At 38.2% G+C, this 15,724-nt stretch overlaps 1 protein-coding gene across 1 annotated transcript in view; it reads left to right on the top strand.

Moving 5' to 3' along the window:
* DPP10 (dipeptidyl peptidase like 10) overlaps positions 1–15,724 on the top strand; it is a 558,453-nt gene that overhangs the window by 1,399 nt on the left and 541,330 nt on the right. The window lies entirely within an intron of this gene.

The raw sequence follows: 15,724 nt of genomic DNA, 5'->3' as shown, positions 1-15,724 counted from the left end.
AGCATCTGAGTGCACTCCGGGGCCGGGCGAGAGGATGCGCAAGGCGGAGAGCCGCGGGGAAGGGGGGAGAGAGGTAAAGGCTGGGACTGCCCAGGGTGCCCTAGCGGGCGGTACCCCGAAGGAGGGAGAGGTAGCAGGGGCCAAGGAATGGGGTCCTCTCGGCTCTTATTAAAGCACGTTGGAGGATTGCTGCGCTCTTGAAGGCATCTACTTGCTGGGTTCGAGCCTGGTCTTCACGTAGCTGAGACTAGCGCTGGCCAAAGCTACCGGAGTAGGCAGATGACCTTTAGGCCGGCAGAGTTTTTCCTTTCCTTTCCTTTTTCCTTTGAGGAGACCGGGACGGGGGCGCAAAATGGGTGAAGAGAATGTACCACGCATCTGTGGTCTGCTTGGAGCGGAGCTTGGAGCAAAAAGGCATTTTTACAGGGAACTGGGAAGATACTGGCTTTAGTGATTTGTTGGGTCCAGATGTGCTGTGTCTGCAGAGATGAGGTGACCTGTGCTGGCTGAGGGTTATTTCAGTCCCTTTTCCGTCTTTCCGCTTTGGCTGCCTTCTTTTTGTTTTGGTCTTTAGGGATCTGTAGCATAATCATACGGTGGATGTCCATTTCCGTCCCTGGACTGGGGTGACTCGGGAGTTTGGTGTCGCCTTTTCCCAAAGTTGTAGGGTCAGGAGCGCCGAGGTGCCCTGGCAAAGAGGAAGGAGGCTGTGATGAACCATCTGGAGATGCTGTCACGTTTACAAGTAGAGACCCTGAGCAAGAGGGCTACAGTTAGGTCAGCGAATAACTACAGAGCTGGAGGACCGAGGCGCTGGGGTACAGAGATGGTCCCTTTGCCGTGAGTGCACTGTGGAAGGCCTCCGGACGCGTTTCTGGCAGAGGCACTCCTAGCTTATTGCTAGAAGTGGGCGAAGGGGTGCGAACAGCGAGGATCCATTAGCGGCTCTGCTCTTCGCATATTCTAAGCATTGAGGAGCTACTGAAGGGGAACTGATCAAATCACCTAGAGTGGCGATGAGACAGGAGGCAATGCCAGGGCTGCTGTTAATATTCTAGTCCTGGTCATCTCTCCTGGCTAGTGGCTTCTCTCTTCTCCCCTGCCCTCCCCTTCTCATTTCCCTCACATATGTTTCACACAGGTGGTGAGGATTACTCAATGCCTTAAAGCTCCCCCTCCGTTTACTGGGATGAATGTTGCAATTTTTATAAAGCAGTTCTTTTCTTAAACCATCCTTTTTGCTCCCTACCCTGAGAGAAGTATGAACATATTAAAATATTTATGTTTCATTATATTATACATCCCTTCACCCTTATATGTTTTTCCCCTGCTCCCTCAAACACACACCACAAGGTAGCCAGTGGTTAGCAGATTATAAAAATAATTTCAGAAGAAGAACATGGATTTAACATCCTCTTTCAGGCTGACAGCCCTTAAATTTCATTAACAAGCTGCAGAGCCTCTCTGCTGCTTTGGAATGATGCTACCAATAAGAATGATTAGTCAGGTGAGAGTCCCCACATGAAATCTTTGCTCACTAACCTGTGACACCAGCTGGTTATGTGAGGTGCTGCAAACAGTTCAGTGATGGGGGAGGTGGGGGTGGGGTGGAGGGGGAAGAAGCAGAGCAGCGCACACAGAAGCTGAAATGTATATGTAAATAGTGGACAAGCTGAATATGCACAGCAAAGCCTTTTGTCAGAACTAATCTGATACTTAAAATTCACATGAAGAGAGAGATTCAAACTTGAATCTGGTTTTCTTGTTAGCATGCATCTTTGTTTACAGCCGCTTGGAATAGTCAGGGAGTGGCCATTTGCAGAACTCTTGTTTTAATTGAGTTTTGTAAAGTGCCTTTCTGAGCATTGACATGATTTTAAAATGTCAATTGTATGCATTTTATGCTTGAGTTAAAAATGAAAGAGATTGCTTTCTCAAGGGGAAGGAAAGAAAGACTGAAATATACATAGCAGCATCCCATTGGGAATTTTCCAAGTACTCCCAGTACCTATATGCGGTCTATTCTTCATCTAAAGCTTAATTTGTGAAATGATGGCCAGATGATGTGGACAATTGCTGTGAATCCTTCAACCATTTCTTCTAAGATTACTAAGGTTTTATGAGCAGTATTAGTCATTGTGATCTAATTCTGCAGTTGTCACACAACTCTCATGTGGTCCTAGACAAAACACCTCCATATAGGCATGATTGATGTTCAAGTTTCTGAAAGAAACGATTCATGTATTTAAATAAAAATGTAGCTTTATGAAGTCCTACTTAATGGTTAAATGGGGGGTGTGTTCCAGCTGATCACTTACTAGATAATTGACTTTGAGTGATTTAAGTTTCTGAGTGTTGCCAGAAAGGTCTTTTGCTTTCTGGGGTAGAGATTTTTATGAAACCTCAAAGATGCCTTGTCCTGAGGCCATCAAACACCTATTTCCTCTTATAGCACAGTGGAAGACCATAGCCTTTCCTTTGGGTGAAATGGTTATGAACCACATAATTTGGTTGTTGTTTTGGTCCTTTGGAGAGCCTGATGTCGCTGTGTCATCTTCTCTGCATGGGGTGCCATGAGCAGAGGCAGCCCTTTCTCAGGGAGCAGCTGTAACAAGAATAAAGGGATTGCACACTTTTATTAATGTTCTGAATCATTGGAGATATTTTTATCATCTTAGTAGTCTTGCCTTTAAAGCTTCATTGATTACATAAATGTTTACAAGTTATTTTTGTTGTTTTTATAGCACTCCAATTTTTCAAAATGTCCAAAAATAAATACTTTGCTATGGGTAGACACAGTCATTCCCACTTAACATAATCAATATCCCACTTTATATCAGGGGATACAAAATCTTGAGTGGCTAGCTGTAGCTTATTATTTTTGGAAGTCAGTTTTCTGAATGCTGACCATGTGCGAAGCACTGTCATCTGGGCTGATAAGGTAACATTTCCTGAATGCATTTTTCTATTTGATCGTCAAAGCAACATTTTGAGGTGGGTCCTGTAGTCATTCCTATTTTAGAGATGAGAATACAGGAGATTAAAGAAACCAAGAACTTGATCAAGCTTGTCTTTGTAAGTGGTGGAGATGAGACTTAGCCCTAGTCTGACATTAAATAAATAAATAAATAAAAAAGCTCCTCTAAGTCTAAAGCCTAACCGTCTAACTTTTACACAATCACAGTTCAACACACTCCTGTTAGCATAATGCAAAAGAATTGCAAATATTATGTATATATGTGTTTGTATACAAATTTACCTTGAATAATGGGTGAAGAATTTGCTTAAAGCTTAACTAAAAGTGTAAATAATAACTCTTGAAATTTGCAAGTTAATATCTCTTCTGTTGGTCAAAATAATATGAAAAAACCAACTAGATCCTAATAAGTACATATAAACTTTAAAAAAATGTATTTTTATCATTTGCCCTTGGTAATGATGAGAGTTTCAAGGTTTCTGAAGTAAGTACATTTTTACTAGCTAGACCTGCTTTAAAATTGGCCCACGTTTCCACCAGGTGGCACCCTTCTGCTGAGTCCAATGGGTAAAAATATTTCCTAAAACGTTTGAGTCTTCTAAGCTTCAAAAAAACCCAAACCAAAACCCAACAAACAAACAAAAAACAAAAAAAAAGCTACACAAACAAGAGAAAAAACCTGCAACTTTATTTTCTGAAGTATGACTAAAAAGTGTATTTGTATAAGCAACTGTTCAGCTGCAGAGACCACATTAATTATGCATTAAAAAAAAACCACGAAACTCATTCTGGTAGAAAACCAGTCCCTTACAGTTGAGCACGTAGCAGTCTCTTGATGAAATGAGTTGTGGTCAAAATTGTGATTAAATATATATATATGCACAAAATGCCTTTTGTAAAATAGCTATTGTACTTCTGACCTTTAGGTAATATCAACCTGAAATGTTTCTATAAAGAAATTAGAAGTCAGCATTTTTATTTCAGCTTTGATCTAGGAAACCTGATTAAAATGTTGAAATGTAAACTGAATGTACTTTTATTAAAAGGTTATTTGTTTCCCTAATACATAAACATGCCATAATTTAGTCTATAAACTATTGTTTTTAACACAGAACCTCAAAAATAGCATTTAGAAATCATATTGAAAAACTTTAATAGAGGATTTACTTCTAAGACTTCAACAAAAAATACATAGTATCTTACTGGCTGGAGGATTCTATTTGATTTGGTTGTAAAAGATTGGATAGAGGTGCTATGTAGAAGTCTTTATAACTTAGGAGAGATTATACATTTCCTACCATCCTTTAAATTCTTATTACATATATTTTATGTGTATCTTATTGCATACATATATATATGCATAACATTTTATCTACTGAGTTTAGAACATACCTCAAAACATTGCTTAAAAGCTTCTAATCTGTTTTTTCCAAAGCCTGAGCAAATTGCACATTTAAGAAAGATTAAACTATATAAAAACAAGTTAAAGAAAATTATATTACTAAATATTAAGTGTTGCATTTTCTTATGACATGCATTACATTGGAAACAAAGCACTGAAATAAAATTTCTCCTGGTCTGAGTAAAAATAAAGCTATTTCCAAATTTTTGTTCCTTGAATCATTTATGATTACATAATGTTTTAAGCTTTTAGTACTTAGAGGCATATATTAAATTTACTTACTGTGTACCATGTAGCATACACAAAGTTAGAATATTGCAACTAGGATTGGCAGCTTTTGTGCTGCCAGGAGCATTTATTTACTATTGTCCATGGGCTATACATGGGAAAGCACAGATTCAAGTTCACACCTCAGCTCTGCTGGTCATCGCTGTATTTGGACAGGATAACTCATTTTCTGTAGTTCTTCTGTGAATGAAGGTGGCTATAGATCCTTTACATGCTTGTTGTAAGGACTGAATGAAGTCATATGTAAAAGCATTTTGAATAATGCTTGTCTCATACCAAGTGCTCTCATTAAATGCAGAGTCTGGAAACAGAAGCCTGGGGGGGAAGAAAAAAGCTTAGAGGATCACTGAGTCACATACAGCTGGTATATTACTTTAACACTTTACAGAACATTGCATTGTTCAGTGCATAGGTCGGTATGATTATATATGAGTTTGCACAGGCATATAAATATATTAATAATATTATTATTTGGTTAGACTTTGGGCCTGATTTGGCAGACCAATGAACTTCAGAATATTCTATTACGTCTTTATTTCCACTCAATTAAAATTAACTCCTTTACTGCCCTGCTCTGTAAGGGACCAGGGTGAACGTAAGCATTGGTTAATTCTCAGTAACAAGGGAATTAGCTGCTAAATATCTTACGTATTGTTTTCAATGTAATTCACGTCATAAGGTAATTAGCATGGAGAAAAAGGAAGTTTGGAAAAAAAGCAGTGTGACTTAGAGAAATACACCAGAAGGTGAGATTTCAGTGTGTCCGGAGTAGGGGTCACCTACTGTCATTGAGGGCTGGGACTGAGTGGTCCAATTTCAGGCTCAGTGTAATTCAAAATTTTTTTTTCACATGCATTTTTCTACAGCTCTTCCTATGCAGTATTTAATATACACAACTTTTTTTGATGTTCCAAATATTAAAATTACCTCCATGTATTTTCATACTTGCTGAGTGACTTTATGTGTATTCTAAGCAAGTTCATATATTACTGAGACATTATCATGGGGGTCTGTTCTAAGACATACATCAACTAAGAAAGTGGGGGACTCTTCCCATCTGAAGACCTATAAAAGTTCCAAAAAAGGGCAGATAAATAATGGAAGAAAAGTAAACTTCTTCCTAAACATGGGCCTTCAGAAGGTGAAGTTAGAAATATTTCTGCCCTAGTGTATGGTGCCTTGCCTTGAGAAGTCCTGCAGCCCTTTTTGACTATTCCCAGCACACTGATGCGTTGAAGTTTGTGCTAGTCCTGATCCACAGGCTTTTTGGGAATAACCAATTTCCACTTACTCTTCCCCATTTAGATAGCACCTGTTTTCCAAGGCGTTTAAACTGTGCGCCTAACACCCACTACCTGGTAAACTTCCTAATCATTTATTACGTACGTATTGACTAAAGGAAGGCTTGTCATTTCCAGGCTAGCAGAGAAAGCTGGGAAGTAGGCTCAGTGGGGAAGATGGGACACTCAAGAGAGAGCTCTTCTATTGTAGATCCATTTACATTCAGCTATCGTAATCTTCAAGATTTCAGGCATACGCATGTATAATGGTAAATACAACACCCGCTGCCAGACCAAATACAGAAAACTCCCTTGTATCCAAAACTGATAAAATACGTCTTTTATTTCGACCTGTTCTGATTAGTAATTAATGTTAACAACACTCTTCATAGTGCCTTTTACATAATAAAAAATGATCATTTTCTTTTTCAGTTTGTCCTCTGGTGGCTTATTTGAAAATTGTTAAGACATTAATCGTTTTTAAACCAACTTTCAGATAATATGCTTACTCCATTAACCAGAAGAGTATATTCTACAATATGTTTTGAAACTGCCAAATGATTTTCAGATTTAAGTATATTTTGGAGAAGAAGTCAACATGATATAGGGTTGAAAACAGAGTCCAGCAGATTTCAGATGGAATCCTTCTTCTACCATTTACTATGCAACGTAGGGCGCATAATTCAACCTCTCTAAAACTCTTCTTTCTTCTTTAAAGGAAAAGGATGGGGAGAATGTGGCAAGGGTTAGAGACCATCTATGTGAAAGTGCTTGTGTAACATCTGGACCATGGTAGAACTTAGTGTTTTTATTCTAATTTGCTATAATGCTTCTAAATCATCTGAGAAGATTATTTCATTCTTTTGCAAGGGTAATTTTGCATTTACATTGGTGAAAATGCTGAGTGTGTGTGTGTGTGTGTGTGTATACATTACCAAATGTACATACACCATATATACACACTTATGATCTAAATATGCTGGGTATTTTACATTGGTTTATTATAATGCATTAGGTAAAAATGTCTAACACCCTGACTGACATCCACTTATTTTTAGCTGATAACCTCTTTAGGATCTTCTTTGAAGTGCTCATGGTTAATATTCTCTTTCCACAAGTTTGGTTTCCAGAAATGATTGAATTTCCTTAGAAATTCCTTGCACATGGGAACTGATGATATGTTGAGTTAAAATTTAAGAAAAGTGCATAATCCAAACTGCCTTTAAATCTGGGAAAGCCAAGTCAAGCTGTCTGTATATTCTCCAGCCAAGTTGTATGTTATCTGACTTTAATATTATTGTAATTTATCTTACTCATTGATTTTCTCAGGTCAATACAAACACCTATGTATTAGGTTACAAGATAGCAAACAAAGAAAAGTGAAGCAACAAGCCATTTTTATTACCTTTCTGTCCACCCCCCTTTTGAGATGTAAGTGAAGATTCAATTTCTTCATCCAGTTGAAAGTCTCTGCTCTGAAAATGTAAATATGACAAATCTGAGTCATATCATTGAGAACTCGGATGACAGGCTCTCCTGCAATTTATTTTCCAATAATGGACCAGAGAGACCACTTGAAGCTGCATTAACAATGCTTGTTCAGGGTAGAAGTAGGCCTTTCCTGTTGTTGGCACATGAGTTTACTTTTGGCAAGAGAAATGGAAGTAGGTGAAACTCTGATCCTCATGCTTCCCTTAATCACATCTCACCTCCAGGAAAGGTTTTAATATGAGTTAATGAATGCAAGACATGGGCTGTTTTTTCATTTCACATGTTTTGAAACAAGTGCTAGAAAGTCTTTCTTTTTTTTTAATCAGTGTTTCACAAACTTGATTCTTCTCTTGGACACAGAATCAAAGGTTAGGAATCAAGACACCGTTGGAATAGAGGTCAAAAATATATCTTTCCACAAAGAAAAATCTGAAATTCATGAGTAATTTCTCAAATGTAGAAATAGGTCGTTTGTTTGGCTAGGTTAGCATATGATTTACATTTCCTGGGATCTATGAATTTATGAATAGATTTTTCTTTCCACTCCATTAGCTTTTAGGGATTTTAAGGAGAGAGACTGTACATTTCAGCTGTTTGTTTCTTTTTAGAGTATATAAACACTACAGTGTTTCAAGAGAGAAAGCCAGTATATTCTGAAGGGATATTCAGCATCTTCATCAGAGTTATTCCTTTTCTCTGATCCTGTGAATTAAGTGTATTCCATTTCCTGACAGCCATGTTGGCAGTGATAAGTGGGTGTGAACTAAACCTGGAGTTGAAATGGAAGAGATTCACCCTTGTTCACATCTGTGGAGGTTGCTTGTGATTACTCTAAATGAGGTCTACCCAGTGTTGGTGCCAGGGTGGCATTATGGGTGGGTTCTTCTGCATCTGCCACTCCTTACAGATGTGTCTCTGCTCACAGAGTCAGCACGTCTTGTGTTACAGGATGGTGACGTTGACTCCTTTGCCTCCCTTTGCATCCATGTCATCTCCAAATCCAAACACAGTTTCTTCTCCCTTTGTATATTTCTGACATCATCTCTGTCCAAGATGGATTTCCTGAAGTCTAAACTTCCCGTGATGTCCATAGCTGCCTTGGTTTTTTCAGATTCTTCCTTTGAATGACCACAAAGTCGTAAATGATGATAGCATTTTGAGAAACTGTTCTGGTTGCTGAATCTAATGCCATTGTTTTGGAATCAGGAGACATGCAGTGCAGAGGTGGGTGGTCTGTCTCAGGTCACACAGTTGGCTAGACTCAGAAGCAGTACTTCATGCAGGGTCTTTTCCCTGATGGCCGTTTTTTGTATGTCATCCTGCCTGAGTCAGATATTGACTTAGAGCCTTTGATGGTGTCTTGGTGGCACATATGCCTCCTTTAGTATTTGACATCAGAGTAAACTTGAAAAAGAATTATGTTCTTAAAAGCTTTGATAACTAGACAAAACTTGCCTGACATTTCTTGGTTTCTCCATTGTGATGTGTTGGTTCTAGGCCGGTGGTCCTTAGACTTTTGGCACCCGTCCACAGAACATCACAGAACCACATACGCATCTTCTCCAACCTGCCATGTCAAGAAGCTACCCCAATGCCATAAGGCCATCCTGAAACGATGAGTTGCACTGTTTCAATGACATGACAGCGTCTCTCACCAAATGTGATGACACTGGCATTCTTAAACCTCTTCTCTTCCCCTCAGCGTGAAAGAACGCCCACTGATCTTTACACAGTGTTTGAAATTGCAGTTCAGTGGCGAGTGGATGGGTGGTTGGATGAATCCCTTCTTAAGAAAGGAAGGATGCACTTACGCACTCTAGAAAGGCATGAAGGTGAATTGTAGAGTTTTCTTAGGAAGCTAATAAAACAATAGGGTTCGATTCCCCGGAGTTCTTGGAAGATAGGGCTGTTTCTAGAGGCTGTGGTAATTTTGTCAGAATACCAAGTGCTAATACCAGACCTGAGAAACTTTAATATGCTAAACAAATAAATAAGAAGTTTTGAGACACACGGAAGTCCTTTTAGTGGAAAGAACAATGGCTTTGTATTCATTGAACCTCAGTGTAAACTCTGCTTACTGGTTTGAGTAAGGTACGCTGTATCTCTCTGAATGTAATACTTCATCTGGAAATGGAATGACGCTTACCTTGCAGAATTGTTCTGAGGATGAGCTATGAGATAGGTTTATTGTCCTAATGCCGAAGACAGGTGTGCAACAACTTTGTTGTTGTTTTTGCTATGTGTTGGGTTGCTCCACCAGATGGAAGCAAGGGGAGGGGAAACCAAGCTTGATCTGATGTTGAGGTTCTCAGATGTTGGACATACCGGCCTTAAAGCTATTTTCCCTGTTACTTTGACTAACCTTCAGAGCGCCTTTAATATTGAGCTCTTATTTTTGTTAATATGGAGATTATATGGTTTCATCCTGGCTCCAAAGCAAATGTGGTTGCTGGATAAAATATACGGCATCTATTTGTTTTTATATTCCTTCTAAGTGTAGGAAGACCAACAAAGTTTGTGTTTTGAAGGTGGAGAACTGAATATGCATTTGGCTTTCCCGAATTTTTTTCTTCCCCCTCCATTCCATGGTTAAATTCTTACTCATGCTTATGACCCAGTCTACATTTGGAGCGCTGCTTCATTCCTGTTCAGATCTACAGTCCTTGAGCTGTGATGGCGAATCCAAAAAAAAAAAAAAAGAAAACTAATATAAAATCACAGATGGTGCAAATATTTGAAAATAGGTAAATACAATCTAGGATTATCTGCTTGGGCTCAGAAATGTCAGCTTCATATTGCTTGTTGGTCATTCAAGGCAACTTTCAATAAGGGGAAATCCAGGACCAAAGCATCATGATATAAAATTGCTGGTTTGGAGCAATGCAACCTAACAAGCCCGTAATTGTTACACAAACTCCAAAATGAGTTGCTCTGTAACAAGAAAAGGTGTTTTAGAAGGTCCCAAAGCACCAATAGGTTCTATAGGTGATAAAAAATTAAGTAGTTATGATAACATGGAACTGCTATACATAACCGTCTGCTGAATTACATTTAAAGCCAATTTTTAAGGAGGAAATAGCCACTCTTATGGGTATATTGTAGTTACAAATTAAGTGAGCTGAGCATGGGAACTAATAGACTGCCAGCAAAAAATCTGTAGATGGTAATTATTAGTAACATGTACGTGTGTCCCTATTTCTGACTGAGAGTTTTAAACAATATCATCTAATTTTCCTTCAGTTTTGCCCCTTTAAGAGATGCCATTCTTTTAAAAATGATCTTAGAACTAAGTGTGGCGATTAAGTCACCTGGTTTCCTGTTTGAACAACTAAGAACGATAAAGGCTAACGTGTGTTCAAGGTCGTACCCACTGATGCATTTAGAAACCAGATCAGATTAGAAGCCAAGGCTCCCTCCTCACTTCTAGGTTGGGATTTGATAGAAGGAGACTCACTCAGTCACCTGGATCATAGAAGTCACTTTTAGTTGTCTGTACTGATGTCAGATGAAGGAACAGTGGATGAGAATTAACACTGAAAGGTTTCAGCTGGTTTAAAAGTTTTTTAATTTTAATTTTTTCCCCAGACAGCAAGTTTAATAAGATTAGATCTATTACATATTGATCCTATCTGGAAGCTTCAAGGAATAGGTGATCACATGGATAATGGTTGGGTGAAGCCTGAAATCTCTGCATTTTTTCATTTCTCAGCAGAAGAGCAGAGGCTGGGACGACCAGATCCTATCTGGTCTATAAAACAGCACTGATCCCTATCAAGTAAAAAACCCTCGCTTTCGTACAAGTATATAGTGAACACGCGTCAAAGATTTAACTTATTAATAAAGGAACCATCAAAATGGTAAAGCTGGTTTAAAAAGTATTTGGGGAGGAGAGATTTATGCAGTCAGTCAGGGAAAAAATGGCATACAAAGTTTGCAAAATCAGATCCCAAACTGGTTAATACCTATCCACTAGAGCATTTAGACCATAACCTTTGTGGTTATATTTGGATAGCGGACAGATTTTTTTTGCAACCTATCTATCTTCTACAATTAACATCTAACTTTGCAGATGAGGGATCTATGTCAAAAGTAAATGGTACATCAAAGAAAGGTACATTCTCCTAAAATTGTATATTCCTCCTGTGGGCTGATTAGACAATGCCCCAGTCTGACATTCTAAAGATGGACATGCAGTCATACTTAAGTTTTATTGTTAAGTTCTCAGACTTCTTCTTAACATCTGCAACTTCGCAAAACTGGTGCAATCTGGGTCTACACTTGATGTCACAACCAACTTTTTAAAAAAAATGTATTTGTTATTGATGTGCAGTTGATTTACAATGTGAGTTACAGGTATACTTGCAATGTTAGTTTCAGGTGTACAGCAAAGCGATTCAGTTATACATCTAAATACATACATGTTTTTTCATTTCAGATTCTTTTCCATTATGTGTTATTCCAAGAAACTGAATATCGTGCCCTGAGCTGTACAGTAGGTCCTTGTTGTTCTTAAGCAATCTAATCATAGCCTCCCACAAGCCCTGTGGAACTTTGAACGTCAGACCTGCTTTACCATCAGCGGAGCTCTGGAACGCAGCCAGTTAGCCAGCACCGCTTGTCAGGTTCATCCCGACGAATAGGTCCAGGTGTTTTTGAAGGATAGGAGAGAACAATTTGGTAATTTCAAATAGCTCTCCGTGGAGAAGATGAAGGAGAATAATTGCACACAGGGAGGTGAAAAGCCATTCAGGAAGATTAGGAAAAATAAAGTTCAGATCAAATTGCATGGCGGTAGTGGTTCTTGGGCATGGCTGGTTTCAGAGCTACCCTTTGGAGGAGAGAGATACCAGAGCCACCCACACATTCTGAAGATGTATCATTTTTCCTTCCCTCTCACTCCCTTTCTTGACTGCCAGTCAAGAAAGAGCTCTTCTTATCTATCTGCATATATCTGAATTCCACCGTGCCTTCCTGTGGTCTTTTAACTGTGAGGCTGGGCAGGGGGTGGTAATGATTTATCTCTAACTGAATTTATTTGTTTTTCCATGGTAACTTGGAAAGCCCTATCTTTTTTTTAATTCTTACTTTTTTATTGAAGTAAGTTGATTTACAATGTTAGTTTCAGGTACACTGCAAAGTAATTCAGTTATACATATGTACAGATACTTTTTTTTTTTTAGTTCCTTTTTCACTATGGCTCATTACAAGAAATTGAATATAGTTCCCTGTGCTATTCAGTAGGTCCTTGTTGTTTATCTATTTTATATATAGGAATGTGTATCTGTTAAACCCAAACTCCTAATTTATCCCTCCCCTCCACTTTGCCCCCTGGTAACCACAGTTAGTTTTCCATGTCCGTGAGTCTGTTTCTGGTTTGTAAATACAATTTGTCTTTTTTTTTTTTCTTTTTAAGATTCCACATAGAAGTGACATCATATATTTGTCTTTCTCTGTCTGGCTTTCTTCACTTAAAATGATGATCTCTAGCTCCATCCATGTTGCTGCAAATGGCATATTTCGTTTTTTTTGTTGTTTTTGTTTTTTTTAAGGCTGAATAGTCTTCCATTGTGAATATACTACAACTTCTTTATCCATTCATCTGTTGACGGACACTTAGGCTGTTTCCATGTCTTGGCTGTTGTCTGTAGTGCTGCTATGAACATGGGGGTGTATGTGTCTTTTCGAATTGTAGTTGTCTCTAGATTGGAATGCCCTGTCTTGAGAACTGATATTTGGGGCAAAAGGAAATGAGAACTTTATGAATGTGAGGGGGTAAGGCAGGAGGAAATAAACACAGAAATGGGGCTGGGAATCTCAGGAGAGAATGATTGCCTACGAATGGGACAAGCCACTCCCCTTAACTGGCCCTCAGTTTTCCAATCCGAGTGAAAAAAATAATAATAAAAGATAAGTTTAGATGAGTATTTTTGTACTATGTACAAAGGGTTTGGTGACATACTTGGGGTTTAAACAGTCTTATTGGATTACTGAGTCTTATTTTCCTAAAATATCTTTTACTACCTATAGAAGAGTATCTTACCAAGTTTTAAGAAAGATGCTGTAGGTCAGCATTGTCCAATAGTACATTCTGGGATGATAAAAATGAAAAGTTTCTATATATGTTTTCCAATATAGTAGCCACCAGCCACATGTGGTTATTGATTACCTGAATTGTGTCTAGTGCCACTGAGGAGCTGATTTTCAATTTTATTTAATTTTAATTAATTTAAATTGAAATTGCCATGTGACTAGGAGCTACTGTATTAGACAGTTATCTCTAGACCTTTGTTTTTAAACTTTAACATGCTCATGGATCACTTGGAGATACTGTTACAAAGTAAATTGTAAGCCAGTAAGCCTGGAATGGGGCCCAAGATTTTGCATTTATAACATGGTCCTAATCTTTGAACCATGCTCTGTCTAAGGCTTTATTTCTCAGCATCAGTGATTCTCAAATTCTAATGTATGGCTTTGCCCAGGCTGACACCTATCATCGAAGATAAATCTGATGGGCCTGTAGCAAAGTTAGAAAGTATCACTTTAGAATTATAAAAGGAAAATACTTTAATGATGAAATTATTGGCATTTTTATTATCACTGACAGTAGCTAAAATTTTGAGTGCTATTCATTTATATCATGCAATGGCCAAGTGCATCTCAATTAATCCTCACCATACCTATATGTAATAGGTGTTACTTTTAGTCCAGTTTTGCAAATGGGAGGCTGTGGTTTGGAGGGCTAAGAGATTTCCAAGGTAGCATAGCTGGTAATTAGAGAAGCTATCTTTTGGTCACGTACAATCATGTATGTTATAGTAAGTATCAGCTGCTTTCCTTTGTCACAGTGAGGTCATGATTGGCTATGTGTGGTTGATTAGTAAATCATATTTGATTCTTTTCCACAGATAATAGTAGTAGTAGTTATAGTGGTAGTTAGAGTAGTAATCCCCTTTAGAACTCTGCAAGTTAGTACGTTCATTCTTATTTTAAAGATGAGGAAATTGCTTGGCACAGAGGTAAAGTACTTTGACTCAGAGTTTGACTCGGGCCACGTGGCTTCTAAGTAGCAGGATCAGAGTCTGAATCCTGACTGTCTAGAGTGCATGCTCTCGTCTGCTCTACTAGGTGATTTCTTAGGTGTCTACTGAGTACCTACTGTGTGTCAGGCAGTGTACATGGTTCCTGTCTTCTAGGTGTTCCATGGCAAGTGTAGTTAACTTTGAAAATACTAACCATGAATAATTTCCTGTTTATCCAGAATATTTTAAAACAGAAAAATGACTCTTCCATGTCCAAAATGTATCCTTCAGTTTGTGTGATATATGAAGCCAACTTTGGAATTAGGCATAGAGAATTTAAGTGTCTTTTAAATGTTAAATATTCAGTGTCCACTTTTTTATTAGTGAAAAAGTGATGAGAACTGTTGGATATAGGGTGTGTGTGTGTGTGTGTGTGTGTGGATAAACTTCACAATTTAGCAAAGCTTAAATTTGTCCTTTTCTCTCACAATAACCTTGAGCAACACATGGGCTTCATTACTGTAATGAATGAAAAGGTGAATGCTTTCACCCTGGTTATTTAGTAACCTAGGTGTCAGAGCTAAGCCTTATTTTTCAGAGTTCTCGTCGTTTTGTTTATTTCAGTGACCAACGTTAACTGAGTCTGTGTTTGTATTTCCTGACTTTAAACAAAGCACACAGTCTTCCTCGTTAATTTCTGAATAACATAGTCACATAGTTCAAACATCAGAATCATACAAATATATACAGTGGGCTGTCTCCCCCCTGCAGTTCTTCCCCAGAGACTTAGTTCTTCGTTCTCTCATTCTCTTAGTCGATCACCACTATTAATGTCTTCATTTTTTTTCTTACCTTTGTTCCAGATACATTTTTTTTTGCAGAGAAAAGTTAAATCATCTATTTTGCCACCTCCTTTTTTATATATATGTTAGTATATATGTTTGTTTTAAAATGCATGATATTTTATGTTGTTTTTTGATAAAAATCTGGATATTATCAAAATAGATTTTTTTAACAGTTGGCTTCTTGAGTACATTTTCCTCTTTTGTTCTTGATGAATTAGGTCTCTATGCACCCCATTAACTGATAACCAGTCTTGGTGCATGTGTGTGCCTGTACACTTGTGTGCATATAATAGGTAAGAGCCATGCTCTTAGGACACTGCCTGAAATACAATTGGTACTCACTAAACACCTGAGACATAGACAAGTGGAGCACGTGAGTGAACGCTAAAGGAAAACAGCCAGTATGCTTTTCTGATCACCCA

This window comes from Camelus ferus, chromosome 5 (genome assembly GCF_009834535.1).
Source record: "Camelus ferus isolate YT-003-E chromosome 5, BCGSAC_Cfer_1.0, whole genome shotgun sequence".
NCBI lineage: Eukaryota > Metazoa > Chordata > Mammalia > Artiodactyla > Camelidae > Camelus > Camelus ferus.
Note: the sequence above shows the minus strand (reverse complement) of the source record. Positions and strands in the feature narration are given on the sequence as shown.